The sequence below is a fragment of the Rhinolophus sinicus genome, linkage group LG01 (assembly GCF_036562045.2).
Source record: "Rhinolophus sinicus isolate RSC01 linkage group LG01, ASM3656204v1, whole genome shotgun sequence".
Classification (NCBI taxonomy): domain Eukaryota; kingdom Metazoa; phylum Chordata; class Mammalia; order Chiroptera; family Rhinolophidae; genus Rhinolophus; species Rhinolophus sinicus.
This window is the reverse complement of record NC_133751.1, coordinates 196,448,695-196,472,909: the sequence shown is the minus strand read 5'-3', so window position 1 is coordinate 196,472,909 and position 24,215 is coordinate 196,448,695. Positions and strand designations below refer to the sequence as shown.

Sequence of the window (24,215 nt, the reverse complement as noted above, 5' to 3'; positions counted from 1 at the left end):
ATAAATTACCTGCATCACAACTAACACTGCATCAACTTCATTATTTGTACTATCTGAACGTTAAATAGTTAAGAATAAGGTTTAAACATGCAATTACTTCCTTTAGTCAATAGTCTTTATTATATTTTATTCATATAATCTTGTTAATTTTTCCTTTTTTAATTCTTTACATAAAGTATTTTCCTCTTCCCATAAATTCTCAATTATTTTACCACTAATAAAGCTTTTCTTAAACAAGTTTCAAAAATCAAAGCTATTAAGATAAAGAGTTGTCTTCCCTTTTCTCTTCATTCTCCGTGTGCCCAATTTTCTGGCTTCTGGAGCTTTTCCATAGTGTTCAAAAACTAAAGTGTGTTTTAAAAATAGAAGGCACCAAAAATAAGGAATCCACCTTCAAAGTTATAAGAAATACTTGGCCTGACTCGAAGAAACCCTTTCCTGATAAGCCAAGGGAGTAGCAAACCTGCTGTTGTCCCCTCTCCTTCCAAACTTCTAATCTAGATCATTTTCACACACAAAGGAAAATAACCTGGATACTTTCTCTCCATTGCATGGCCATATGCAGAGATAGCACTTTCTGCTACTGAATATGGACACTAGATCATCAAGATGAGTGATTAAATCCTGAGGCTATCAAAGCTTGTCTACTTTAGAAAATATTTAAATATGAATTACTAGAGTCACGAACAGAATATACTTTATCAATACATCTGAACATTAAGAAAAAAAGTAAGTATTGAACTTGCTGTGAATCTGTAGCATAAACTTAAGGCACTATATAATCGCTATTATAATGAGTCTAAATTTATTCACTCATACACAATTCTGTTTGTTAATGTTCTCTTTCAAATTCTACATGTCATTTTTTGATGGACTAGTAACAGCATTAAAACTATCAAAATCTGCTTATTCAGATTTTTTAAGTTGTTTAAAATGCTTCAATCTAACAATTACACAATGGACACATACACGTGTGAATCAGTTCAATTTTTACATTATTTCTTAATAATGTAAGATATCTGAAAATGGGTAGTTCCCAAATGTGAACAGAAGGGGTTCTAAATTTTAGAATTCATGACACTGGGTTCCCCAAATAGTCCATGAAATTCCCTTTACATCATAATATAGTAAACCTTTATAAAGTGACAGATTTCCTTTCCCTTTTTGGGGACCTGTTCAAGTCTCGGTAAAATTATGAGACAAAGTTACCTATGTCACTTTGCCATAGCACTTTATTCCCATGCCCCACCCCCTGCCCCTTAGGCAGATGTACTAAACTCCAAAACCACTTCTCTGTCTACCCCAATCTAGCTTACCCTCTATCTCTATAAAGGTAATATTAATTGCAGTCATTTGTATAAATGCCATACCTACTGTTTAATGTGCAGTAAATGACACCTGTGATACCAATTTCACTGTAAATCTAAACTCTGTTGATCCATTCTTAGCTAGAAATTGAAAGTTTGGGGTTTCCATACCCACTAATCAGTAAAAGAAATTTGGAGGGAAAAGTACTGTGTTCCAATGTATTTACTTAGTCACTTGAACACAATCTTCATTTGGCCAAGTATATCACTCAAGAAGATGTAGTTTGAAAAGAAATGTCTAAAATAAAGTGAAGGCACACCAATGGGCAAAGTACATTTCTTTTTTCATCACACCCATCTCATTAAAAGATGGTGACCTTGAATATGCACATAAAAGGTCTGGAAGGACCCACTCCAAGTGGGTAAGAGGTAATCCCTAGGAAGAAACTCAGGGGACAGGGAAGGTTCCCTTTTACTTACACATTCCGATGCAGTTTACAATTTTTAATAATAAACATACTACTTGTATAACTTCTTAAAATCAGTAGAAAATATAAGGATTAATAAATTCAACTGATGTGAGCATAGATTTTGAAATGATTTTCTGAAACTAAAGATAAATGTCAACAACCATGATTCTAATAGATAAAATTAAGCTTATTGCTTTTATAGACTCAAAGCACTTTACCAACATGGATTATTCCTTGTAACAGTTCCACCCACTTTTACTTTAATGTCTCAGAACGCTAAAATCTTTCAGGTCACTTAAATCCTTAAATTCTTGCCCCAAAATTTCACAAGCTCTAATTCACTTCAGAAACCACAGTAAGGAAAGAATAAAACTGTGATATATGAAGTATTTTACCCCATGACAGCTGTAATTAACATGCAGAATTTGCTGTAAGTTAACAAAAAGCACACTGCTCTTTTCCTGTCCTTGAACCTGCTTCTGTTAAAATGTTCTGTTAGAAATTTAAAATAACTCACACGAATTTAAAATGACCAGCACATTTTGAACCACCAATACCAGTCTAATTAGTGCTAAGCTTCGCAAAATAAAGAGGCTACTGAGTTTAAACTCTTTCACAGATGCTTAATGAAATTCAAGTTGAGGAAAGGAAGGTAAATAATACTGAATAACATGGCTTCATGTTCCAATGGGTTTGTATGGAATGAAAATTAGTAAGAAAGCTACCTTCTCGTAACTCACAATTCTAGAATCACAAAATGGAAAGCATTTGTTTTCTTTGACATTTAGCCACACTTTAATACATTTTATGCCTAATAACAGAAATATCCTGTAATTCAAAAAATGAAACATATTACCAGATGACAATGGTAGGAGGTGCTAGTGCCTTCAAGATATGCGCCTTTCTTTCAATACCTGACAAAAGAAAAACATAAAGATAGGCATTACTACTCATGGTTAACCAGAGGCAAATATCAACCTTTCCCTGGAAGTATTTCTACTTCCAAACCTCACAGGAAAATTTCTGTTGTGTTTTTCTGGAAACACCATCTATCACACTAGCAAGTGACATTTTATCACGTAACCTTTCACCAAAAAAAGCATATTATGTACCGTTACACACCTATTAGAGTGGCCAAAATCCAAAACATTAACATCACCAAATGCTAACAAGAGCAACAAGGATTTGCACTGACTGCAGCTGCTGCTGAGAACGCAAAAAGGTGCATCCACTTTGGAAGACAATTTGGTGTCTTACAAACTAAACATACTCTCACCATATGATCCAGCAATCGAGCTCCTTGATATTTACCCAAATGAGTTGAAAATTTATGTCTACAGGAAAAAAATACACACACATATTTACAGCAGCTTTATTCATATTTGCCAAAACGTAAAAGTAACCAAGATGTCCTTCAGTAAGTGAATGTACAAACTGTGGTCCACTCAGACGACGGAAGATTAGTCAGCGCTAAAAAGAAATGAGCTATCAAGCCATGAAAAGACATGGAGGAAACTTAAATGCACGGTACTACGTGTAAGAAGCCAATCTGAAAAGGCTATAAACTGTGTGATTCCAACTATATGACATTCTGGAAAAAGCTACTGAGACAGTATTGAAAATACTGAGACAACAGAAGGTTGCCAAGCGTTTGGAAGGATGGTGGAATGAACAGGCAGAGCACAGAGGATTTTTAAAGCAGTGGAACTACTCCGTATGATAAGGATGATGTAGATGGATGTCATTACATATTTGGTGAAGCCCACGGAATGCACAATATCAAGAGCGATCCCTAACGTAAACTAAGGACACTGAGTGATAAGGACACATCACTGTCGATGCACCAACTGTAATAAATGTACCATCTGGCGTGCGATGCCGATAATGGAAGAGGCTGTGCAGATGTGCGGGCAGGGGATACCCGGGAAATCTCTACCTTTACCTTCTGCTCAATTTTGCTGTAAACCCGAAACTGCTCTAAAACATAGTCTATTTTTTTAGAAAGGGGGCACATCCAAAACTTTCTTTAAAAGTATATTGTTTATTCACTCATTATGGGGCCAAAAAGTACTTTTATAAACACTACTTCACTGTATGTACAACACTTTTATACATTATCTCAATGATTTTCTCAATCACTTGTGATGCAGCTAGTTAGCTGTCACCATCACTTTAATATTAACAGCAGCCTAAATTCATAGAGCTGGCAAGCAGAACTAACAGTTAAGTATTTTGAATTAAAATTCAGCACACCACTGCCTCATTATTAATTTCCTCATTCGCAGGAAGGCAGCCAGATGTACTTAAAAAAAAAAAAAAAAAGACAGGCCTTAAAACCAGATATATCTGGGTCCAAAATCATCCCTGCTGTTTCTTAGCAGCTGTGACTCTAGACAAGTTCATTCATTTATTCATCCAACTATCTATCTATCCATTGGGAGGGGGGGAAATCTTATAAATTTACTTGTTAGTTTCCTATGCAAATGAGAACATATATGAACAATCCATATCCATATTTGTGGAATTTTTTAAAGAAATAACTTAATAGAAAAAAATGGGCTATGTATATGCACCAAAATATCCAACTGTCGATTAACTATGAAAAAAATGATCAACCCCACTAGTTATCAAAGAAATGCAAACTAAAATATCATTTTGCCCAACAGGCTTTTTTAATGAAAAAAAAATCACAAGTATTGGCAAAGATATAGGAAACAAGTGAGTTCTGGGCATTACTGGGGAAGTGCAGCCACCTCGGAGAGTGATTTGGCAACATCTGTAATAGTAAAAGCTGAAAATGTAAATTCCTATGACCCAGTAAATCCCTTCTGAGAAATCTGCCCTGGAGAAACTTTGGCATACCTGTGTACTTACTTCACCCTGTTTTGTTTTGTTAATTAAATGGTCCAACATGACAGGTTCTAGTACTTAATTGGCCCTCAATAAACATTGAATCTTGTTAACAAGTACGAAGTGTGATCAAACAATACCATGAATGTTTAAATAAAAAAAATGTTACAGTAAAAGACACATTGCCATAATCCCCCTCAAAATACGCCCCTTCACTTCAAACACACTTACCCAACGTTCTTGCCACTTTCTGAAGCAGTTCTGGAAGTCCTCTCTCATGAGTGTCATTAGTTGTGGTGCCGTGGCTGCCTCGATGTCCTGAATCGATTCAAAACATTTACCTTTCATGGTCATTTTGACTTTGGGGAAGAGACAGAAGTCGCACGGTACGAGATCTGGTGAATAAGGTGGATAAGGACAAACTGTAATGTTTTTATTTGACAGAAATTGCCTTATGCCAGAAGTGATGTATGACACGGAGCCTTTCCATTATGAGCACAAAATACAGTAAATGCTGCTGCTGAGTGCTATCCAACGGAAAGGCAGGGATCTTCAATATGGAAAGTGGCGCGTTGAACCTTAGTAACAGCATGTGACAAGTTTCAACTTGTTCGGTGCAGTCAGTCGAGTGTGAGCTACAACTGAGAGAAGGTGTGTTTGCAAGTGTGCTGTAAATCATCCCCAGTCACGACAATGCTCCATGTCACACATCGCTTCTGGTATATGGCATTTTCTGTCAAATAAAAACATTACGGTGTGTCCTAATCTGCCTTATTCACCGGATCTGGTACCATGCAACTTCTGGCTCTTCCACTAAGTCAAAATGATTCAGGATATTGAGGCAGCCACGACAGCGCAACTAAAGACACTCACGAAAGAGGACTTCCAGAACTGCTTCAGAAAGTGGTAAGAACATGGGATAAGTGTGTTTGAAGCGAGGGGAAATACGTATTTTTAGGGGGATTAATGGCAATGTGTCTTCTGCTGTAATAACTTTTTTGTATTTAAACGTTCACCATACTGTTTAATCACACCTCATATATGTATCCCTTTGATAAGTTTTAAAGACAATTTCTTTAAAGACAGACTTGATCTAAGCTTTGTAATCTATTTTACAAGAGCTAGATCCCACAGGTTACCAGTTCAGTCTCATAAGACTGTTCTCCATTTGCTGGTCACAAATCCCATCAGCTATAAACCAGGGATTCCCACAATCCCCTCCTCGGGTTCAGTAATTTGCTAGAATGGCTCACACAACTCAGGAACACTATAAAGGATATAACTCAGGTACAATCAAATGGAAGAGATGCACAGGACAAGGGATGGGGGGAAGAGGGCACAAAGCCAAGCTTCCAAACTCCTCCAGGTGCACCACTCCCACACCTGAATGTATTCACCAACCTTACTGAATCTCACCATTCAAGAGTTTTTATATCGCTCAATCTCTGCCTCCCTCACTCCTGATAGGTGGGTGGGTTGTGCTGAAAATTCCTCAAATCCTCTAATCTCAGTGTCTTTCAGGTGACCAGCCCTATCCTGAGGCTAACCAAGGAACCAAGGACCCCACCCTAAATCACTTCATTAGCATAAACTCCAGTGTGATCCAGAGGAGCTCTTATAAATAACAAAAGACACTCCTATCACTCAGGGTTTTAGGAGCTCGGTTCCAAAAATGGGGACAGTAACCAAATATGTTTTTGTATCATACCATAGGACTCTATTATTATAATTCTCTATATTTTACTAGATTAAGTGGGAAGGAAAGGTGTGATGTGATCATGTCAGTATATGTTTTAAAAAAGTATTTAAAGAAAGTAAATATCAATTATTAACTTTAAAAAGAACTTTAAAAGGCTCAGTTGGTTAGAGCGCAGAGCTCTTAACAAGGTTGCCGGTTCAATTCCCACATAGGACGGTGGACTGCACCGCCTGCAACTAATTCTTAAAAACAGCAACTGGACTTGGAGCTGAGCTGCACCCTTCACAACTGGATTGAAGGACAACTTGACCTGAAGCTGTTGGGCCCTGGAAAAACACAGTTCCCCAACATTCCCCAATAAAATTTAAAAAAAGGGGGGGGGGGACTTCTTACTCAGAAACAAAAGAAAAATCCTTTAACTTAACAAAAGTAAACTCCTTTAACTTAACAAAAGTATATGTATTTCTCAGAAGCCAATAGCAAACATCATACTCAAAGGTAATGTCCATTAAAGTCAGGAACAAGACAAAAAAGCCGGTTATGACCATAATTAGTATACGCTATTTAAGAAAACTCCAGCCCTATAACCACTAGCCACATGTAGCTACTGAACACTTGAAGTGTAGCTTGTCCAAATTGAGATGTGCTCTAAATGAAAAAATATACATGGAATTGCAGACATAGTACGAAAAAAATAATGTAAAACATCTCAGTTTTTATGTTGATTGTATGTTGAAATGATGATGTTACCATAGGCAGAAAGAACAGGGCCAAGGGCAGAGAGGGGACCGGAAGTGCAGGAAAACAAAGAAGGGAGATGAGATTCCTTAAGAAAAAGTACAACAACCAGACGGGCCAGAATTAGATTTCGGTGGCCGAGAGCAGATCCAGGTCCCATCTTGTCCCTCAAGGTAAACTTTAGCTAATTACAATGGATTCTAATATTAGTACTGCGGTCAGGAAAAATCTCCACCCCTCTAAGCCGCCATGACACTTCTGACAAGAGCAAAATAAGGACAAAAATCCCTCCCCACAAGGGGAAGGCGTGGTCAGCCACCTGCCTAGGAATACCTATAAGTCTTGAATATTTTGCACCCTCATTTTAGAATCAATTCCTAAACCTCTTTCTTCTTAGGGGCAGTCGCTCTTCTCCAGGCCTGCCCACTCTCCCTTCTTGAGTGTACTGTCCTTCTGAAATAAATGCCACTGGGCTGGCTTACTCAGGGCATCCTTGAATTCTTTCCTGTGACGATACCAAGAACCCGTTTTCCAAGAACCCGTTTTCCGGCAACAATATTCTGGATATATTAAGTAAAATATATTAAACTTACCTGTTTTGTTTTACTTTATTTAACAGGCTCCTAAACTAAAAATTTAACTTCCACGGTGGAAAGTCCCTTCAAAAGGTAGGGTTTGCTAAGCCAATTGCTAGCAAGAAAAAAGAAAACCAAGTCCTGGAGCGTGAAGTCTAAGCTACCAGCAACATGGCTCAGTGAACAAGCCAAGCACATCTGCCATCCTGGAGTCGGCAAGTATTTTTAAACATCAAGTAGCCGGTAGAAAGATACAAGCCCTTCTGAAAGAATTTACATTAGCTCTAGACAAGGGGATGGGGAAGTGAAGTGGGGCCAGTTCTGGGATAGGCGCCGGAGTCCACGAGGAAGCATTGGCTCTTTTGGGTTCACTGCAGGCAGCAGTCCTGAAAGCTCATGTGTAAACAAGAAGCGGGCCTCCAGTGCTTCCATGGAGCCATCTCCCTTTTAGACGATTGTGCAAATAGCCACCTGGAAGTTAACCCAAAATTCCAAAATGCACTCAGGAGTGTGAGTAGTCTTTTTTGGGTTTTCCCTTGGAGTTGTTAAGTAATTAACCCCTTGTCTCTTCCTTCCACCCTCTGGCCTGTTGCAATTTAATTTAGGACATCTCAGAATTTACTTCTTGTTGATGCCCACTAGAAATTTAAAATGACATATATGGCTTACATGTGTGCCTCATAGCATTTCTTCTGAACAGCACTGCAGTCTAGCCAACGCGAAGACAAAAGAAATAGGTAGCAGAAATACTGGAAAAGGAGACACAGAATCACTACTGTTTGCAGATAATTGGCTGTCTGACGAAAAAATCATCTGAAAACTATTCAACCAGACGGAGAATTCACTAAGATATCTGGAAATTAGGTAAATAAAAATTGATAGTGTTCCTATATACTAGTAATAGCCAGTTAGAACATGCAAAGGGAAAAGATCTTAGTCACAGCAGTGAAGGCAACTTTAACATACTTAATGTACACAGCACCTTAAACATACATATGTATTTATGTACGTATAAAATGCTACTGATAGACACTAAAAGACCTGTATATATGGAAAGACAGGCTAGTTCCTGGGTAGAAAGAATAAATATAATTCCACCAAAATCAACCAAACCAAATGCAATCCTAATCAAAATCCTACTAGGACTTTGTTGTTTGTTTTGTATGGTTATTTGATATATTAATTCCAAAGTTTATCTAGAAGAAAATATTTTAAGATTAGCTAATAAAATTTCAAAACAAGAATAGTTAGTGCATACTTGCTCTATTAAATGTCAAAACTAACACTAATTGTTCTGGTACAGAATTTAAAAATCAGAAACAGTCAGGGGACTTTTATATGTGACGATGGTGGCATTTCAGATGAGTGGGTAAAACGCTGATTATTCAATCAATTCAGCAGCATCCAAGAAAAATCAGAAGTAAGCCAGTGGCTGAATGTAAGTCCTAGAAAGATGAGAGCAGATCCCTGAAGCAAACAACCAGCCCAGCAATACCTCTCGTCCACAGCTCCACATCCCAAAAATGATTTGTTCCCAAGTCTTTTTTTCTGATTACAAAACCATCTCCTGGGCTATCACAGTGGTCTGCACAGCCCACATTGCCTGGCTGACTACTGCTGGGGAGAGAAGCACTGATTGTGTTTGAACTCTGTGATGTCACTTTGCTCCCATCTCTACTCAAGCAAACTACGGCAAACATGGGCACCACAAGGACCCAGCAGCCTCTGACGGGTGAGACCTGTATCAGAAATGCAGACGCATTGGTCCAATAATATTCTCTCCAGAACCTGGGGCAGGGGGGAAGTGCAAGGCTCTTAATACGGAGAGGGAAGGGGTGCAAGGCTCATAATACCAGCATGGGCCAGGGAGCTGTGTCCTACACAACTAGACTGAGAAACAACGGCTTGAACTGGGGGGGGGGGGGGGGGGGAGAAAAAAAATGAAAATGGAATATCAAAACGTGTTGCAGGTAGAATAAGATAGGTTTTTAGGCAAGGAATTGGTTTTTGCAGAATGACTACTTGGATCAACACAGAAAACAAACCAGAAAGGATTCCAGGTATGTAGTTATTACAAGAGCCCAAGTGAAAACTGAAGAGGTCCAGAGTTTATGGCAGTAGATACAAAAGAAGTGGACCGACTGTAGAAACTTCTTGAGGTAAAACCAGTAGGAAAGGGGGAATGTGAATATTAATCTCTGAAGATTAACGTTACCATTTCTAGAACACGGGGGACTTGTGACAGATATGAGCAATACGGGACAAAGAGCTGATACATTTAAGAGTGCATGGGTACAGGGTTGGCTATGATTTGTGGGAATGACCAGCAGAGATATTCAGGATATTGTCAGAAATACAGGACTGGGGCTCTAGATACAGCTGAAGATGTAGATTTTAGAGTCAACACTGACTCTATCCATCTTACAGTTGAAAGCATGGAACCCCTCAAAAATAACAGAAGGGTGTGAGCTGCATGGGGATTTTTTCAATAAATACATACAATATTGTAAATGTATTTTCTCTTCCTTATGATTTTAACAGCATTTTTTTCTTTAGCTCACTTTATTGTTAAAATACAGTTGTGTAATACATATAACATACAAAAATATGTGTTAATCGATTGTTTGTTATCAGTAAGGCTTCCAACCAATGGTAGGCTATTAGTAGTTAAGTTTTGGGGGACTCAAAAGTCATACGTGGACTTTCAACTGTACAGGTGGGTCAATGACCCTAATCCTTCACCCCTATACAGTTGTTCAAGAATCGACTGCATATTCACTTATAAGATATAAGGATTAAGGACAGACACTATAAAAGCCAGCTAGAAAGGTAAAGAAGCCAAAAGCAATGTCCTAGAAGCCAAAGAAAGATATGAGAGTCAATGAGGACATTGTCAGGAGTGTCAGAAGCTACAGAGACGTTGATAAGTGGTATGACATTAAAGTACAAGCAGCTGGCCTGGCCTGAGGCAATTCATCACACTTTCTTGCCTTCTTGATCGCATAATTTTTACATTATATCTATATGTATTACTCAAGCAGCTAGCTACTCACATGCATATCTTATCAACAGTGAGTCTACTGTCAAGACATTTCCTGAGCTCCCACTAGAAAGTGTATACCGTCATTTTGATGTCACGATGTTGGCCTTACAAAAATTTTCTGGTATTATGCTCAACTCTTTCAACTCAATTTCACAAACATTTACTTAGCATTTCATGTCCATGTGCTACATGGCAGAGATGCAAAGATTGATCCCTTCAAAAAATGAGTCTCTTCTATATGCTGGGCTCTGAGTGTCCATCAGTAAATGAAACACAAATATCGCTCTCCTCACAGAGCTTCCTTTGCAGTGGAGGGATACATTAAACACTATTCTCCCTAAAGGAACCCAAAAGAAACATGTTTTAGATTTACCTAAAAAGAAATACATTTATTATTTCATACAGCAATTTGAAATTAACAATAAGAAACACAAAACTGTAATTAATCACCTATACTTAACATGCCTGCCCTCTGGCTCATGCAATATAAACATTATTAACTTATGTATACCTACAGTTGGCTCTCAGTTATCTGGGGGCAAACTAGCCAGACTTCAAGAACAATTCCCTAATACTGACTCATGTTTCTGGGTTATGTCCTACCCAAATTTCTACCATGCGATCTTCTAACACATGATATAGTGTGAGAATATACAGTTTAAGACTTTCACAAAGTAGTAATTCAAATCATTACTACATTTTACTACATCCACTACTTTTCAGATGAACTTACAGACACATACTCCCTAAATCCAAATTCCTTCATTTCCCAGAGCGAACTAACCCGAGCTCTTCAACTCCATTCCAAACTCAGTTCATCTCTAAAGCTGCCCTCAAACTAGTAAGTCTCCAAGCATGGGCCTCACTTGTATATACTAGCTCACCATCTCAAAACTTTAAGGATCACAACAAGCCCCTTTTGGTAAACTGCTGGCATCCCAAACACGTGTACCTTTAACGTTGTATATAGTTTTAATATTGTCCAGCATACTGTGACTACTCGTACATAAAATATGGAAACTTTTAAAAAGAAATAAAATTTCTAGCATTTTCTTCCAGCACCCAGAGATAGCATACACACGTACTCTTCAAGACAAATATCATCTTTATCTTAAGAAACTGAAGCTCAGAGGTGAAGTAATTTGCTGTGGGTGGTCACAAAACTAGAAAGAGGTAGAACCAGATTTGGGGACTCAAGCAACAGTGTGGTCACAAAGCTCAAGCCCTTCGTCACTCCTCTAGACCACACTAATCTCCTTCCTCATACTTGGGGTCCCACAAGCTCCCTCAAGCCTCACACCTCACTCCCAGCCACCCACTGTGGCCCATAATGCTCCCACTTCAAGATGCTGTTGGAGAGAACAAGTATTCTTTTTTATGCCTCGGTAAGTGATATACAAAGTAAACGTTTTTTAGTTTCTAAGGAGAGCGCTATGCTGTCTAAATAGGCATCAGTCTACAAGTCAAGCTGAGTTCCAGAGTAAATGATGAACACAAATTCTTAGACTCTAACACATAAGCAATATGGAAAGTTACAAAACAAAAGGAAAATGAGTTAGGGAAATATCAACTGTGAATACGTAAAAAATGACTCCATGTATTATGGTCCACGTGGTACAGTTTCAATTAATGCCAATTCTCTTTACCTTAAAATTATGTCAAATACAGTTCTAAGATGAATTTATTCTGGTTCGTTCTGGTATTCCATGGAACTAAATTAACTCCTTGCTTCATCTTAGAAAGAACTCAACTACCCAACCCTGCCCCCAAATAGGAGGTATCAAGTCCAGAGAGCAACAGTCTCGAAGGGGAAGACAAGAATTTCTGGTTGTTTTAGTCTTACAGTAAAAGAGCCAAAGTCAATGTCCAGAATGAGAATGACTGCAACCCCCAAAAAAGCAAAATAAGTAAAAATAAGAAATTCTGGGGGTTGAAGTAGGAACTTTTCATAATGTTGGCCAAAATGACACTGATTATCTTAAAAACCAGAAACATCGATGCAGAGAAACAAACTGTTATAAATACAAAATCAATTCAGAACTAAACTAATATTAAAAAGGTTGACTATCTATGCAGTTGTGTAATTAGTATCTATAACACCCATCAAGTACCCCAGTGAATTCCGAGTAGTAAACACATAAAATACACCAGGGGGAAATGCACAACGTCACTAATAAAGTTTGAAAGAAACATAAGAAATATGGTATAGATAATAAAAAGCCTGAGCCAAGTAAAACAGAAAGGTGAAGAGGGAGGTAAAAGAAAAAGAGCACTGATGGAGAAGCAGATCATAACTTTGTTAAGCAAGAAAGGATTACAGACAAGGAAACTAAGTTCCAGAAAGGCTAAATGGAGGCACGCTGCCAGGCTGTGGTGTGCAGTGCCGTGCTGACAGTCACAGCAGCAGCATTAGAAACAACTTGGGCCAGACCCCAGATGTCCTTCTTATAACAACTCAGAGCCCACGTGGTTGTCTTCACTTGCTGGCTGCTCAGTCTCCCTTCCTATTCCTAGGACCTTCCATTCATTCAACAATTACTTCCCAAGTTGAAGGAAATCAATAAATAAATGAGTTTATGCCAAGTCTTAATTGTACTTGTCCTCCAAGTCTGCTTTTGTCCCCCCCCCCCGATGTGATTTATCCTCACAGCTTCCCTAGTGCCCCCAAAAAGTCGATGCCTCAATTTTATCTGTCAATTCTGCTCTTCCCCACTTGAATACCTTCTTCAAACTCAACTCTTCCCTCAAATCCAACTTATGTCTCATTTTGCTCAGCTGATCTTTTCCTGGCCAAACATGGCCTCTCTGTCCTCTGCATTGCTCACTCCACATTAACCACATCTGGTGCAGACCTTCATACAGCCTGAATACTTTTGCCCTTAAGTAATTAATATTTCCTGGTCCCCTTTAAGTGATGTATGCTTTTATTTAGACAATGGGTTCACTCACACACCAGATTCAGAATACCTTGTTACTGCTTACCAAAAAAACTGGTGAAGTTCAGAGAAAAACAAAACAAACAAAAGAGAGGGACGAGGAAACTTGGAGGTGATGACCATATCTATTACCTTGTGGTGATGATTGCACAGGTGCACGCATGTCCAAACTCATCAAATTGGATACATTAAATATGTGCCAATTTTTGTATATCAATTAAAGGATAAAGAAAGGAGAGGGGAAGAAGGAAAAAGAGAAAAAATGCTTCTGTGGTGAATTGTTCTAAAAAAGACTTATGTCATAAGGGAGATAAAATTGCGCTGATTTTTATAGAAATTTAACAGTTCTTGGCAATTTTTTGGAAATTGTTCAGGGCTCAATAATAAGGTACTGATTCGTATCAGGTCAGTTACAGGGCTGTCTTCTGTTACTGCAGAAGAAGTGTCCCTCCTTCCAGCTTGTGCTTTGGCTCCCATTCCCTCCCATCCTCTCAGGAACTTTGCACTAACAAGTAACACTTCTCTCATCTGTATTCAACCACTCCCTCTCAACACACACCTTCCCATCTGCATTTGAACATGCTAAAACCAAAACTTTTGGAAGCAGTTTCCTTGCTTTCTGTTTCCATTTTTCCTTACCTTCCGCTCACTTCTGCTCCCCTCCCGACCCCTACCACCACATCAATCTTCCGGGAAGGTCACCCATGACCTCTGAGTCGCTAAATCCAAAGGATGGTACTCAATTTTCCTCTCATAGGAGCATTCCACAGTATTGACCGCTTCCCCCCTTGGCTGCAAGGACACCTGCTGCTGGTTGTCCTCTCACTTCCCTGGCCACTCCTCCCATCTCCTTTGCAAGCTCAGCTTCCTCTCCCCTGCTCCATGCCAGGCTTCCTCCAGTTCTTACTCCAGTCCCTCCATAAGCAATCTCACCCAGGCCCATGGTTTCAGCCATCACCTCTACATTGAGGAATCCAAAATGGTAAACTAGTAATCACTCAACATCTCCTCCCATCCCATCTACTAGTAATCACCATATCTGGCAATTGTACCTCTAAATCTCCATTTTTCTGCTCATGATATTAGGTTCTTATGAGGATAATATGGGCTAACATTGATAGTACTTTGAAAAAAGGGGGGGGAACACTTAAATCTGAGTACTGATAGTCATTAAATTGAAATCTTCAAAGTAAGGACTTTCTCAAGTTCATCTTTTTGTTTATTCCACATGGCAGACCCAGTACAGTGCTTTCAATGCAGGTGGCCTTCCGTAAATGTACTGCAATGAATTCCTGTATCAGCTGAATACATATTCAACTGAAATATTCACCTATTATTCAACAGTTTGTATTTCCCAAATCATGTCATCATTTTCATCTCCTAAGAAGTGAAAATCTTAAATCACTCTGTAAAGTGTAAACAACACTGGATACTATAGATAATTACCATGCTGCTTATCTAAAGTTAGAAAAACCTGTCACCTTTTTTGGCCTGGCTTTCCTGAAAACATCCAAATCCCATCTTCAAGTCCAAATCTCACATAAAGATTTTTGCTTCCCAACAGTTCATTTTGAGGGGAAAATTTAAGCATTACAGGAATATGCAAGCCCTACACTGAACAACACTGTCATTCTACAGAACCAACCCTTTTCGTAAAAGGGAGAAACCAGGAAAAGTCTAAAGAGAAAATGCCAGAGTGACTACAGAAGGCTTACTCATCCCTAAGGGTGAGGAGTGCACAGGAAAATGACAGAAAATAGAAGAATAAAGTCTGTGCAACAGACTCCCATGGCTCACCTCTTCCCAGTTATAACCTAATATGCTTTCAGGAGCAGCTCAACAGCACCCTTCAACTCTCGGAACTAAACTGGGGAAAACAAAGACGGTTGTACTGATCATGAAAGATGGTATCATCAAACCACAGTTCTCCTGGCCACCCAAACAAAAATCCACTGTGGCAACTATTCAGCCGGCCACCAAGGAGAGGCAGCATAATACAGTGGTTAGAGGTGAGAGCTCCGGGTTTTTAAACAGGCCACTCTGACTCCAGGCTTTTCCTGAGGTTTCTCCAGACTGCAGTTTCTCCAGCTGTAAAATGGGAACCACCACCGCCCTAGAGGTTTGTTAACAGTGTAAAGATACCATGTATAAAGCTCTTAGTACAGTGCCTGGCATGTATTAAAGCCTCAATAAATGTCAGCGATTTGTCACTTTATTCATCTGTAATCACTTTCAAGAGGCCTATTCCCTCTCTAGCTTCCATATCATTTTAAAGATGTCGTTCTACCCTTTGTATTTTTTAGGGCCATATATTTAGTAGCTGAGGGCACATGTTTTAAAACCAGACTGGACAAACCAATTCAATGCCTCCGCCCCTCGGGTTCCTCATCTATGAAACGGGCCTGATAATACCTACCCCACAGGACTGCGGGCAGTAAGCGCGCCCTCCGTGCTGCACAATCTATTACTGGTATATGATTTAAACGCACCTGGGGAAAAGTGAACCTTCAACTCTCAACCCCCAAAATTCAGCCTTAATCGCAGTCCCACCACCACAGGTCGTGGCTAAAATAAATACCAAGGTCGACCCCTCTCACACACCCTATTTCTTCAACTCCGCATCAAGACACGCCCGCGGGCCACTCCAGCAAGGTTTTCCGAAATCGCAGGGTTGTTTCCTCGCAGGGATCGTGTCAGAGCCGATCTAATCGAAGTTGCCAGGCCCCCACCCCGCCCCCAAAGCGCCAGGAGACCCCGTGCATCCTTCCTCCCCCGGATAGCGCGGCGTCTCCCGCTGCGGTTCCCCCAGCTCACGTGGGCCGTTCGGCCGAGGCCCCACGTCACCCGCTTCCCGGACCCCACCGCGGCGCCTCCCACCCTGCCTGGCAGGTTCTCCCCATGCCGCGGGGCCGGCCCGAAACCCCGCGGCCGCCTGCGCACACACCCCCGGAGCCGGGCTCGGTGGCCACGTCGGGGACCCGGGGCTCCCAGGACGGCCGCGTCCCTCCCCCAAGCCGGAGCACATCTCCGGCCCAGGCTGGCAGCACGCGGAGGCCGCGCCGCCAACCGGCCCCCGCCGCTCCCACAACGGGCGCCGCACTCACCGCGACGCCGGGGCCCCGGTTCCTGCGGCCTCGGGCCCACGCAGGCCTGGCTGCACCCCAGAGCATTCACGACCCGCGCCGCCTCCTGGAGACTCTGACGCAGCCGCCGCGGCCGCAGTGCGAGGGGTCCACCGTCTGCTGCCCCGTCTGCCGCCGCCGCCGCCGCCTCGTCCCAGCCCCGGCCGCGGCGACAACTACAGCACACCTCCCCGGCGCCGGCACACCAGCGTCTGTTGAGCCGAACCGCCCGGGACTCGCTCCCCCGGCCGGCGCTCGTTGCATATGCAGAGAGGACGCCGCCCATTGGCCCGCGGGCGGTGGCGCGTGCGGGGCTGGGCCTATGGAATTCCAGCCGGGGAGCGCGGCGCAGGCGGCCGGGGGCGGAGCGGGGTTACTATGGGTCATTCGGCCTCAGCCGCGGCGGAGGGGACCTAGCCGCAGCCGGCGCGGGGCGGGGACGGGTTCCGCCGGGAGGGACAGGTCCGCGGCCGCAGGAGAAGGGGAGCCGGGCACTGAGGCAGCTCGTGGGCAGAGGAGTCAGGTCCAGCAGGGTCTGAAGAAGGGCCGTCTCTCCAGGGGAAACAGATCAACCCTCCAAAAAAGAACTGCAAACACAGTTATGGCTGTAATGTATAAGTCTTAATCTAGATCCTAAAATAATATGTATTATTTTCATTCTTAACTGCATTCGTTATTCCGTTCTGGCACAAATTTCTGTCATTTTGTCAAAATGATTTGTGGAAATTCCAGGAGAGAGAGGGGCTCAAAAATTCAAAGCATATTCCTTTATTATTTCTCCTTTTTTGTCTTCACCTGACCCAGCAAATAACCCGTCCTCCCCAAATTCACTCACTATTTATGCAAGATTGACACTTGTGTTCAAAGGATAAGGTTTACTCCAAATTATTGTTTTGGGACGTTCTGATAAATCTAAAAGTGTTTCTTTATTTTAAAGAGTTTGCCATTGGATCTCATTTTAGACACTATGGAAAGGAAAAAAGATACCGAGGACGGGTAGATTGCCTCCCCACAAGCATAAAAACAGAAACCAAAACACAAAAGACTAAAACGACAATTACAGTGCACTGTAAGAAAAAAAAGACCTTCATTATCGTAGTAGTAGTAGGATTGGGCTTTTTTTTTTTTTTAATTCAACATATTTAGTTGGCCTATGAATAAAGTTATAACATTAAATCAGGTTTGATACCACAGGAAATAAAATAAATCTGGAGGGTTTCGGTTTTGGTTGTAGGTACCGTAATGAAGGAGCTAGAAATAGTAGTTACTTGAATAGTAATTCTCGCTGAGATGCAAACTTTGTTAAGTAGGTGAAAGTTGACAGTCATGAGCCAGCCTAAGGCTTCAGGGGCTCATTTTCCTGGAGAATCGCAGTCAGGGAAGCCGCCTGAACTTGAACTAGGTGGAGTGATGATACACAGAGCAAACCAAGCTCACTCATCTTGGGTCCCAAGCCAATTTAGCTTCGCAAAAGAATGGATACCCGACTTAGGCAACCTGTTCTTCCACAACAAAATGCGATGCTTGCTAATCTAAACGCTATCAAAGGATACACCCTGAAGATAAATGGAATGCAGAATTTCTTATCTTCACAGCCTACTACCTTTCTACCTGCAGAGGGAAGTATATTTTAAAAGTGGTAGTTCCAAAAAAAAAAAAAAAAAGTGGTAATTCCAAAACTAGGAAAAGCCTCTAGAAAAATAAGTAATTACCAAGGGACAAAATCTTATTGAATCTTATTTTTCCATCAATAAGCATAAAGCAGACAAGTAGAATTCCAGCAACATCTTATCATCTTTCATTCTTTCTTTCTTTTTTCTTCATTATCTTTTTCTATAGTATAAAATATGGTGGGTGTATATATATTAATACATATATACACATAAACATATACATATATATGACATTTTTTAAAGAAAATATTCCTTGGAATTAAAATTCTAAATTCTCATCTTGTTTGCTTAGGCTAAACAGAAATGTAGTATGTTTAGATTCTAGATGTTTTGTTTTTTAAATAAAATAACACATGCATAGTTGCTTTTCTTTTAGAAAGGGTTTCAGTGTATTTTTATTTTTACTTAGAGCTTTCGAGAGTTCTGGAATCTGGCTACATTTTCCTTCTTTTTAGAAAAATTCAATTCAGAAACTGTAATGGCCAACTAAATGAAAATATCCAGTAGTTCCTTGTATAGTTTTGTTATTTCAGAAGCACTGAGTCGAAGTGCCTTTGTAATTCTCATGAATACCTAATGATCTGTTTCCTGTTAAGGGTCGAAGAAATAGTCTGTTACTGTATAGCAAATTACTGCTAGCATTTTCCATAACCATTATAATACACAACCAGGAGGAGCTGTTATTTAAAAGTTTAACAGAAACTTTTTTGTTCTTTCATTTCTGGTGGACTGGGGGTTGGAAGCAGAGAGAGCTAAGGTGGCAAATGATACTATGTTTGAGTTAAGATGGCTCTGGCTGCAAGGAGCAGAACTTTCAACAAAAACCAACTTAAACTATGACATTTATTGACCTCACATGAAGATAATACAAGAAGCAGGGCAAGTCCAAGATGGATTAGGGACTCTGCCATGTCACTGAGGACCTGAGCTTTTAGCGTCTTTCATTCTGTCAGTTCTTGCTGACACTGAAAAAATCAAAGGTGAGCAAGCTGATTAATATGCAAGCAGGGTTTATTAGTGATACGTTCTAAGGGAAAATAATGGACCTAGTGGAGGTTTCCCCGAAAATAAGACCTAACCAGAAAATAAGCCCTAGCATCATTTTTCAGGATGACATCCCCTGACTATAAACCCTAATGCATCTTTTGGAGCAAAAATTAATATAAGACCTGGTCTTATTTTCGGGGAAACACGGTAGGAGAGAGAGGCATAGGCTCCCAGTATTAGAGATGCATTCTCAGGAAAGAGACCGGGCCCAGCCCAGGTGAGAGAGAGAGAGAGAGAGAGAGAGAGAGAGAGAGACCCAAGGACTTACAGTTTGCTGTGTGGGGTGAGGGAGTTTCATGTTGATTTGATGGGAAAAGTGGGTGCATGCTCTTCCACGGGAGGATGTGACCTCCTAAGATGAGTGGAGGTCTGTTGACTCAGATCATGATCTTGCTCCAGACCACCTCTGGGTCATCTGTTGTTGTAAAAACAGGTTCGTGGCTGGAGGAGGTTAATCAAAGCTATTTATGAGCTTTTTCTGTAGGCTCCATGGACCCCTTCCCACCCCTCCTCCTCCTCCTACATTTTCTAACTTCTACTAACATTAGCATCTTTGTCTTCATCCTCAGGCAATTGAGAGTCGCAGAGAGCAGCCACAGCTTCAAGTGTCACATGGAAACACAACAGCATCTGGCCAAAGAACTGGGGCATATTTCCTAAACACCACTTCTTATTAAGGATGAAACCTTTTCTCAGAAGGCTCACACCAGACTGCTTCTCAAGTCCCACTGGACAGAATTGGGCCACATGTTCATATCCTAACTGCAAGGGAGAAAGGCTCAGTATTTTGGGCTTCTCCAATGGAAAGTAGTCACCATCAATACAGAAACAGTCATGGAAAAGAATAAATGTGGGAGGGCCTGATCAGCAGTGTCTGCCATGAATATCATCCAAAAGTGCCCATCTCTGACTAAAAGTGGCTTAAACAATACAACCATCTGTTATCTCCCTTAAAATGTCCAGAGGAAAGCAATTCCAGAGTTGCTTCAAAGACTCACTGATGTTATCAAGGAATCAGATTCTTCTATGTCTTCACTCTGCCATTCTCAGTGTTCATGTTCTCTCCCTTCATGGTTACAAGATGGCTGCAACTGCTGCAAGCATTATCTTTACACAATATATCCAAAGCCACAAGGAAAAGATGGCTTCTCCTACATGTAAGTATGTATTTATTGAGGAGCTACATCTTTCTAAGATGCACTCAGCTCACTTCCCCTACCAAACACTAGCAAAGGAAATGACCCTAATAAACTTAGCTCAATTATAGATCATCTACTAGGGCTGGGATTGAGTATTCTAGCAACTGGGAACATAGCATCATTTCACCTTTGGTTCCAAGTATATGCCACATTTTGAAGGACAGGACCCCATCCCAAAAGAGTGATCATCAAGCTGGCTCCTTTGCTGGCCTTTAAAGAGACCTTTAGGAGTTCCATCTGGCAGCACTTATCTGTGATGAAGTATATGATAGGACCCATGGATCCCATAGTCACATACACATTGTTTCTCCTCTGCCATAAAATGGGTCCCTTGGTGGAACACCAGTTTTATGCAAGATTCCATGATGGCAAATCCAACTCTATGAGCCTTGGGATTGTGGAGCTGGCAAGGCTCAATGGGCAAAAATGGCAAACTCATACCCAGTTACATATCAGCCCCGGTAAGGACAAATCACTGCCCTGCACAGTGGTAGAGAGATAGCCCTGAAATGCAGATTTACAGGTGCCATCAGCATCTACTAGACACCTAAATGCCAAGGGGATATGTACAAGGCACCAACAGCATCTGATACAGGTGGGCAATCAACAGTCTCTGCCATTTAGCTTTTTGTTTAAAGAAAAAAATACTGGAGTATATTTCAGGGAATTTTCCAGTTACTGAATTTCAAAGAAAGAATCAGGAGAATTTTAAAAGGTTGTGTGGCCAAATCCCGTGGTCCTGTCTTTGCAGAAAGTCCTTTGCAACACAGGTGTTATCTTCAGGAAGGAAACTCATGGTAGATCGTGGGGTGAGGCATCACAGTGGGTACCCTCACATCCTCTTTAGACTTTATAAAGACCTCTAGGGATCGACAACCTCGATCTCAAGCTCTCTAATGACACTGGATTGCATAAACACTATCACTATGTGCCTTCTTCAATTTAAAGTAATTTGATTTTGTTCCACTTTAGTGGTTAAGAACCTACCAGCCTCCTTTTAATAACCCTTCATATTCATGAAATACTTCAAAGTCCCTTTTTACTTATTTTTTACCAGGCTAGACAATATATATATATTTTAGAATTTTTATAAGAGTTTATCTGAGCCAAACTGATGACATATGCTGGGGAGCAAGATCTCAAATGCTCTTACAAAATATATTTTTTAACTCTTTTCCAAATGACCTGTTTTCTATCCCTTTAATCATGTTCATTGTTCTTCTCCCTTCTTCATCATTTGGAGGACAAAACAGAATACCCGACAATTATAAAATGTATTGAAATAATTTAGTCCCAGCCCTTACCCACCAGAATTACATTAAAATAGCCTAAAATTAATTAGTTTTTTAAAGTAACAACACATACTTTTTCATTCCTGGTTCATTTTGATTAATGATAATTTCCAGTTAAGTCAGAAAACATTTTTTAACGACATATTCTTATATGTCTAAATGTCTCTTTAAATCCATTGTTAGGCTTGTTTGGTTGGTGGTCTATGTATGAGTCTCAGCATAGACAGCCTTTTATGTTATCTTTATTAAACCTCTGTAATTTATTAATTCATATGAATCTCCTTTCCATCTTATAGCTGTAAAGATCTCTGAATTCAGGCAGTTATATCAAACCCTTCAGAATAGTTGGCTTTCTATTATTGTTTAAAGATATTCTGGAATAGAGATTTGATATATTTCATTAAAAAGAGATAACCTAAATGTGTCAGAATTAAATATGGCTGCATGGAACCGAGAATGCAATATAGTAGTGGCTGAAACATACAAAGGTTTTTATTCCACATAAAATGAGTATGGAACTAGGCACTTCAGGGATAGTACAGCAACTCCACGAAACCACCAGGGACCCAAGATGCTTCTCTCTGCTCTGCCATTCTCGGTGTGTGGCTTCTTCATGGATGACTTCCTTACTCAAGGTCATAAAATAGCTGATAGAGCTTCGTGCATCCCATCCACATTCCAGGCATCCAGAAGGAAGAAAATATAAGGCATATAACTCCCAGTAATTCCTTTAAGGCAATAAAAAGAATTATGGAATGTTTTTTTCCACATTACATCTCACCTTACATCTCGTCCTCTGGAATGTCATCACTTACGACGTAGGTTGGGACAGAAATTTCCTAGAAGCACACATTGCCAGGTTAACTAAAATCACAGTTCTGTGACTAACCACGAAGGCGGCAATAGTTATTGGGTAAACAACCAACAGTCTCTGCCCCCTCGATAAAGGTGAGGCAGCTGATGGAACCCACAATGCACTGGGCACTGAAATTCTTGGCTTTAATGTAATGATGCCCATGTTCTTAGGACCAATGAAAGTGCTTCTGTCTGTTTATCCCATTGATTTAGAAGTTTGTGACAAATAGACAACAACCGTTCCACATTTTCCTGATAAAAAGCCTTATTATAATTGTGAAATAAATCATCTCTGAGCCTTCTCTTCTAGAGAACCATCTTTTAATTCCTTTCAGAGTTCCTTACTGAACTTTGTTGTTTCTTTTTCTCATCTTTGTTGTTTCTTTTTCTCTGGACTTGTAGTTTCTGTACATCATTACAAATTTTGGAAGCCATGCCTGGATTCAATGTTCTAAGCAATTGAGCATTAATTCCACAAATATTTACGTGCCACCAGATGATAAATACTGTGCTACCTAGATGCTGCAAAAATTGCACTTACCAAGGCAAAAAAGATCCTGACCCTCAAGGAGCTTATATTCAAAGACAAGATCATTATGAGATCAATAAATCAATAAATATAGTAAACAAGATACAGAGTCAAAAGTGCTTTTCAGGCATGTAAATGGGATAATTGGAAGAAAGGAAGAAGAGAGACAATTTTTGCCAAGGGAGGTCAGTAAAGACAACTCTGAGGGGTGACAGATATCTAAGTCCTAATGAGGAACTGGCTAATACTTTTTGCAGGAAAATCCTCCTCCAGCTGTAGAGAGCCTCTCCCAGAGACTAGGAACATATTCTTGTATCACGTGGACTTGACCTGGCATTTTTAGGAATCCTGCCCAATTTGCAGAATCCATAAATATAACGAGGAACACAGTCCTATCATCTAAAGGACCATTAGATCTCGCATTGTCATTTAAGGCATTTCATTCAAATGTCAAGTGCTCTGAGAAGCTCTCATGAAGAACTATTTGTCCCATTCTCTGTTTGTTCATGCTATTGGTTTTTTAGTTACGTCTCTTTAGGTTACAAGGAATAGAAAATGCAAGTTCAACTTGCTTAAGCAAACAGAATTTACTGGCTTACAGAATTAAAGGGAGTATGTCTGCCTTCAGGGATAGCTTGATAAAGGCTCGATCAGACCAGAAAGAGCAGTTTGACTCTCCTTTGCATAGGTCGGCTTTCTTGATGTCAGGATTTGCTTCATCCTGAAACCCCCCCACCCTCCCTCCAGCGCAACAAGATGGCTAGAGGCCCTTGCAGACTCCAATCCCAATGGAAACCCAGAGTCTCACCAGAAATCTCATTTTCTCTTGAGGCATTTAGTGTCTCTCTTTGCCCAATCTGTGTGCTCAGGACACTACATA

General features: G+C 40.5%; 1 protein-coding gene across 2 annotated transcripts in view; it reads right to left on the bottom strand.

Annotated features, from left to right (window-relative positions):
• Positions 1 to 16,978, bottom strand: part of ACSL3 (acyl-CoA synthetase long chain family member 3) — a 67,185-nt gene extending 50,207 nt beyond the window's left edge. Inside the window, exons 1-2 of one of the 2 annotated variants that reach the window (XM_019753683.2) lie at positions 16,723 to 16,954; positions 2,634 to 2,691 (exon numbers count right to left, since the gene is read on the bottom strand). The gene's annotated coding sequence lies outside the window, so the exon portion shown is untranslated. Of the gene's footprint in view, positions 1 to 2,633; positions 2,692 to 16,722 lie in introns of both variants that reach the window. The other variant, XM_019753684.2, reaches the window with a different exon arrangement.
• Positions 16,979 to 24,215: the final 7,237 nt, after the last annotated feature.